At 35.5% G+C, this 6,549-nt stretch overlaps 1 pseudogene; it reads right to left on the reverse strand.

Annotated features, from left to right (window-relative positions):
- Nucleotides 1–2,974: 2,974 nt before the first annotated feature.
- Nucleotides 2,975–3,072, reverse strand: LOC116216229 (annotated as a pseudogene).
- Nucleotides 3,073–6,549: the final 3,477 nt, after the last annotated feature.

Raw genomic sequence — 6,549 nt, forward strand, 5'->3', positions numbered from 1 at the left:
TTTTAGGACTTAATCTCCGTCTTCCAAATCCTCCATTACAATCATAAGGTGTCCTGAGTATATTACACATTCTCTCAACTTTATATTAAGTTGTATTTTTTTTTCAGGGTCTGGTAGATGGTTGTTCATTTGTTTGCTTTCCCTGTATTGCAAGACTTCATTTCCAGGAGATCACTGGCCTTCAGTTCAAGGGGGATTTCTAGGGAATATTTTCTATTTGTGTTTATATATATTAAATCTGTGCTTTCAAATTCTTTTTGTCCTCTGAACACTTTCTTTCATAGGCTTGCATGTATTTCTTCCATTGTAATAACATACTTCTTTGAGAATAGAACCCAATGGGACATGTACAGCTAAATAGCAATTTTCCAATAGAGAATAGAAAGCAAACAGAAACTTACTAAAGCAAATCTTGATTTAGATGTTGCTTGAACTACTTCTAAAATCAAAGGGGAAAAGACTTGTATTAAGTATTTCCCTGTTAAATTACTTGAAAGTCTATCTGCAGGCTCAGCACAGATTCTCAGTAGCAGTGGAGCAAGCTATATTCTATTAAGTCTCTTTTTGAAAATATTTCTGGTGAAAAGGAACATTCAGAAACATTGATACAAAAACCACAAAAACAACTGTGATGAGGTTATGAATGATTTAGTGAAATAGTAAGTTGTGTGTGCTATGAGAATCTTTGCCTTCTCTCACATAGTATAAATTGGGGCAATTTCACTGCAGCCTAGAAAAGTGAGGAAATGTAACATGTAAATAAGCTAGTAAGGTTGTGTACCTATATCAGCTGAGCATTTAGTGATTTTTTGAATATGGAGTGAGAAGCCAGGTTTGCCTGTGCATTTAAGAAGTATAGATTCTTTGGCTTTTTTTTTCTTTCTTTCTTTTTTCTTCCCCCTCTCCCCCCCCTCCACCAGCATTGTCATATAGGTTCTGGTGAAGAGTCCCTAAAACATCATTTATTAGTTAGAAACAAGATGCACAAAGATTGTTTGTGTATGCTTGGAGATCATAGTTCAAAGAGCAGCTCCATCTTAGACAATCTCATCTCCTACTATTGATCTGTGGTTCTTTTCTTAGATTATGTTCATGTTCCAGAGTTGACTTGTAGGCATCTTTTTGCACACATGTGTATATCACAATTCATTGGTACCTGAGTGTTGCACACCTGAAAAATTCACCCATCCAGAACAGCAACAGAAATTAGTATTTTTCATCAGCTGATACCAGAACAAAACATAAGTATTTCTAGAGTAGGGAAGCTGAACTGGTAATTCTGAGCACTGTACATCATTTATTCAAGACACTAACACCAGTATCTCACTTTAAAGTGTTTTAGCAGGAAAAATAGTATGTATAATAGTCTGAAACCAGTAATCAACTTTCTGGATGTCAAAAGGCCTTTTAAACAATATCACTGACTCTGATTTTAACACAGCGCAGAGTTGTTGTCAGATTTCAGCTTTTATTGAATCATGGCCTCTTTGAAATGACTGGGCTCTTTTTGTTACCAACCTTTTCACTGGTTGAAGGTTGGCTTTTTACTCAGTCATCTGCTCAGAACAGTTTGCCCTTAACCATCCATAAAAGTTAAATAAACTCCAGGAGTGCCATTTGCATATTAACAGGTTGCTTTTGGATTCTCAGTCAGTATTTTAACTCACTATTTTCTATGATAATAACAACAATAAGAAATTCAAATTGTCCTCAACATTGTGTTTTCAGAGACAAAGGGATGAAAGTGAAAACACTGACGCACGCACATCTCCTGCCCCAAACTGTGGCACTAAGCCCCAGTGTCACAGCGTGATGAGAAGCTATGTGCTAACAGCTTACACCCTTCTTTCCAAAAAATTCAGCATATAAATGACATACAGAAATATACCGGAGCAATTGCACCTGCACAGGGCAAACAATTAGCGTGTACACAACGAATCTGACACATCCTGATCACAGTTTGACTCTGTGAATAATCTGTGAAACAGAGATACTCAAGGGGCTCAAGTGTGTTATTACATGGAGCTAGCACTACACCAGACATACATGGCGGGGCTGGAGCACTCTGGTCCATTTCTGTGCACATGCTACTCATTTGAACTCTGCCATCTGTTCAGGACATAAGGGCCTTCAGGAGGTTTTCCAAACATCTGGAAACTTTGGACTAAAGGACTGAAGCGGATGGTGTTAATAATAAAGAACTACAGGACCCTTAGTCTTTGCCTCAGTCTACAAAATTCTATGCCTCCACATGAGCTCAAAATGCTACATGAGTTTGGCTGTAAATGAATAGCAGGTGTTTTCTTCTGACAGCTTACAAGCATTTCAAAAGTCATGTTACTTAAAAAACAATGCATGATTTATAATTCATGAGGCATTACATCTCATTATTCCCTAGCAAGATGCATGAAGAGATCAAATCCTCTGAATGAATTCTGCAGTGGAAGCTAAAAGGATTCCATTTTTTTTCATGGATAACCTGACCTATCTCTTTCCTAGAAAACAGTGATTTGTATTCATCAGCAGAAATTTTTCAAGTCTATAGATAGATTCAGATGTTCAGTTCCTTTTTTCTCATGTAACTTTCATTAAGTCTACAGAATGGTGCTAGTTTCTCTTAATAATTTGCTGTATTCCCATCTCAATACAATTAAGAAACATAGTGTTTTCAAATCTTCTCTGGTAAGAAGTCTTTTTGTAAAAATTGTGTAAGATACGAAGTGAGACCCATATATGTATAATATGTAGTAGTGATGTACCTAGATGTCTCAACTCTGTAATGGGCCCTTTGATTGCAGTGAATGGGTGAGCTCTCACAGTTTTACCATTCCACGGTTCTTCCCCTCATCCCACTGAGAAGTAAACAAGTGTGGTGCTCAGCTGCCAGCCATGTTAAATCACCATGGTCATTTTGGTGTCCAGTATGGCCTCTGAATCCATAAACCACAAGACCAAGAGTCTCATGCTCTACTAAAAAAATATGGAGCACTTCAAGAATTTGCATATCATCTTTGTGAAGGGGCCATTCTATTCTTCTTTTCTAATCATTCATTAGGTTTCTTTGAATGATTCTACAGTCAAGAATTTAGAGTTTGGGATTGCATACACCAGGATCTTCTGGAACTTAGTGATGAAATATAGATTTATTTATGTAGGAAAGGGTGACTAAAGTCAATTTGGTGAAGTAAGTTAATAAGGAAACAAACTTTTTTGCTTGTTTGAAACAACTCGTTTACGCAGAATTATGTATAAACAATTGCTTTGAGAAAATTGAAAATTCAGCGATGTGGAATAGATTATTTCTGAGGTTTCTTTCCATTTTTAACCCAGAAAGGCCCCCAAAATTTAGTTCATATCTGATATAATTCACTGACTTACTAGAAATGCTTTACAGTCTCCACTTGATGGTTTGATATCCAGGGATGATCCACAGAATTTACCTACATTTTCACATGGAAAACTTGGCGTGCCTTTTTCTCCTGAGATCTTAATGGCGGCCAAGAGGATTCAGCTTTCTTAATTCCAGCCAGCTGGACCACTTGGCAGCTTTGTGCTTGCTGGAAGCACTTATTAGAAATTTACCCTGTAAGTGGGTAAAGAACCAGAGTCACACCTCTCATTTTGTAGAACATATCTTTTTCATGGCACTTAATGAATTGTCTCTGCTAGAGAGCTCTTATCTTAAGGTCAGAAATCCAATTTGATACAATGATTCAATAAATTGGATCTCCAAAACATGCTAGTGCTTAAGAGAGTTTAAAGAAATAAGTACCATTAACAAGCATCTATCTGTAAGACCATAACTGATTGCTGAATTGGATTGAAGAGAGGAAGGATGAATGTCTTAACTTTTCTCTGAACTTGAATATGACAATAAGTATGTTGGTTTATGAAGCAGTAGCATGAGTACTGAACTGGTTTTTGCACAATAGAATGCAGTGAAGCAGATTTTTCTATGGGAAAAATCAGACAACACACAGATTGTAAATTACATAATTATCTCCTAGATAATGAGACTGTAAAAACATAAGCAAAACAAAGTAAAACAAAAAATGCCCACTTTAAAAGACTGCTCTCTATAGATAGGCACATTTAAAACTCATTTGTGAGGGATTAAGAATTACTGAAGCCCTGAATTTTTTTTAAATCTTTTGATGGTTTATATAAAGAGACATTACTTTTATTCTGAAAGGTAGTTTGTGTCAAGTTATCAGAGACTGGAGGATAATCTCTTTATTCATGTTTTAGTTACAGCTGTATCATTTAAAGCATCTAATCAATTTCTATAAAATAAGGAAAAAAAAAATCAGAGTATACTCCGGGAATATCAGTTTATATGCTAATATTAAATTTTGTTATTCTCTAGCAATTTTATTTGCATAGCATGCATACTTATTTATTTCCATCTAACTTTGTTTCTTTCCCATTCTTTTTAATTCGTGCTCTGTTTTGTGTTGCAAATCTATGTAAAGCAAGTCGCATGTCAGAATCATTCCAGTACTAGCAAAATGACTTGTCTTCTACATATTTCTCTGACTTAGTTTACAAAAGTGAACTTCATATCTGTAAGACAATTTTTTTTTCAACTTTGGAAGAAAATATTTAAGGTAAAACATAATTTCTGATGTGGAAATTGTCTACTGCAGAATTCTTCAGGTATTTCAAACAGAAATAACTTTTTTGTTTATTTCGAACTGTCTACTGTGCAATTAATCCAATTAAATATATTGTAAGCAAAAGTTATTTATTTCATACATTTAATGCTTAAATACTTTTTTATTTATTTTTAGTATAAGTACACTAGTCATTTAATATCCTAATCTCATCTCGAAATTTTGCAGTACCTGGAACAGTTTTTGATCATTATAAAGTTATTTCTGTAAAATGTCAATAATGTGACCAGCTTAAAATTATGAACAATATGATGACATTAATATTTGTTGAAGTACCACTTGCATTTAAAACAAAAAACAAACAAACAAAAAAAACCCCTACACTATATTTCTCTCATGTAACTACAGACAAGAAGAGGAGCTTAAATATGCATTTTTTACAATTACTAGTGTTTATTGTTTGCCTTTGTTGCAGCATGGGTAAGAGAAAGGCAGCAATAGTGTCTCATGTAAAACTAGAGGACGTCTTCAAGATAATTTTCTCTGTTCCAGGTGAGCTATTGGAAGCGTAGACCTAGCTCTTTGTGGATGAGAAATTATTTTGATAATCATCTAATATATAGATGAAACAAGACAGCAAACTGGATGTAATAGCACAGCACAAGTTTATTCTACTATATGCTTAAAATTCTTTTTCTATCAAAATACTTTGAAACTATGCAGGTATCCTAATGTTCTTATTACTAAAGAGATTGTAGTGTCTTGTGGACCAAATGGCAGGGTTTTCTTTAATATTAGAGAAAGTGTAATTAAAACTTTAATTCAATGAGTGAAGAAAAAAAAAAAAAAGGATCACTGCTAATTAATAAGACAGAAGAGAGACATTGTGGCCCTGGAGCAGATTCAAAGAAGGGCAACAAACCTGATGCGGGGTCTGGAGCACAGGCCTTATGATGAGTGGCTGAAGGAGATGGGATTGTTCAGTCTGGAGAAGAGGAGGCTCAAAGGAGACCTTGTTGCTCTCTATAGCTACCTGAAGGGAGGTTATAGTGAGCTGGGGGTTGGCCTCTTCTCTCGTGTAACTGGTGATAGTACTAGAGGTAATGGCTTCAAGCTGCAGCAGGGGAGATTCAGGCTGGACATTATACTACTTCTCTGAAAGAGTGGTCAGGCAGTGAAATGGGATGCCCAAGGAGGTGGTGGAGTCACCAACCCTGGAGGTGTTCAAGGAATGTTTGGATTTTGTGTTGAGGTACATGGTTCACTGAGAACTACTGGTGATAGGTGGATGGTTGGATTGGATGATCTTGTAGGTCTTTTCCAACCTTGGTGTTTCTGTGATTCTGTGAAAAACAAGCAAACAAAAAAACCCCAACACTTTCAATTTATTTTTTTTTAAGGGTTTCTGTGCCTTTTAAAGTGAGAATGGCCTCTTTTCCACAAGCGTTTTCCAAAAGTTTGTATTCAGCTATTCTTTGTACATAGCTGGATCAGGTGAATATGATTTCTACTAAACGAGTAGCTGATTCAGAATTTTGAACTGAAGGGCATCATGAGTATTTTTCTTGGAATATACAGGATCTATAGTATGCCAAGAAATTTAAGACTTTCTGAAGATGGTTTTGTTTCTATACTTTTGTTAGCAATCATCAGTAAAGTCTGCATGCAGTAGATAAAACTGGTTAGTAAGAATTATCTGTTTAACAAACATAGGCCTATGGAGCCATGACCAGTGAGCCAGTGAACATCTGTTACACAGGCGCATATATGTCTGTGCATACAAGCACACATGCAGATACTGTTTCTAAAACATTTGTAATTAAAATATATACGGATATTCATTACATTTCAAATATGATAATGTTTTCCAATCCTGTTTTTGTAGGTATATAAATGATTTACAATATTTCTACTCAGAAAAGTAACCTTGTTGATT

This window comes from Meleagris gallopavo, chromosome 1, assembly GCF_000146605.3.
Source record: "Meleagris gallopavo isolate NT-WF06-2002-E0010 breed Aviagen turkey brand Nicholas breeding stock chromosome 1, Turkey_5.1, whole genome shotgun sequence".
NCBI classification, from domain to species: Eukaryota; Metazoa; Chordata; class Aves; order Galliformes; family Phasianidae; genus Meleagris; species Meleagris gallopavo.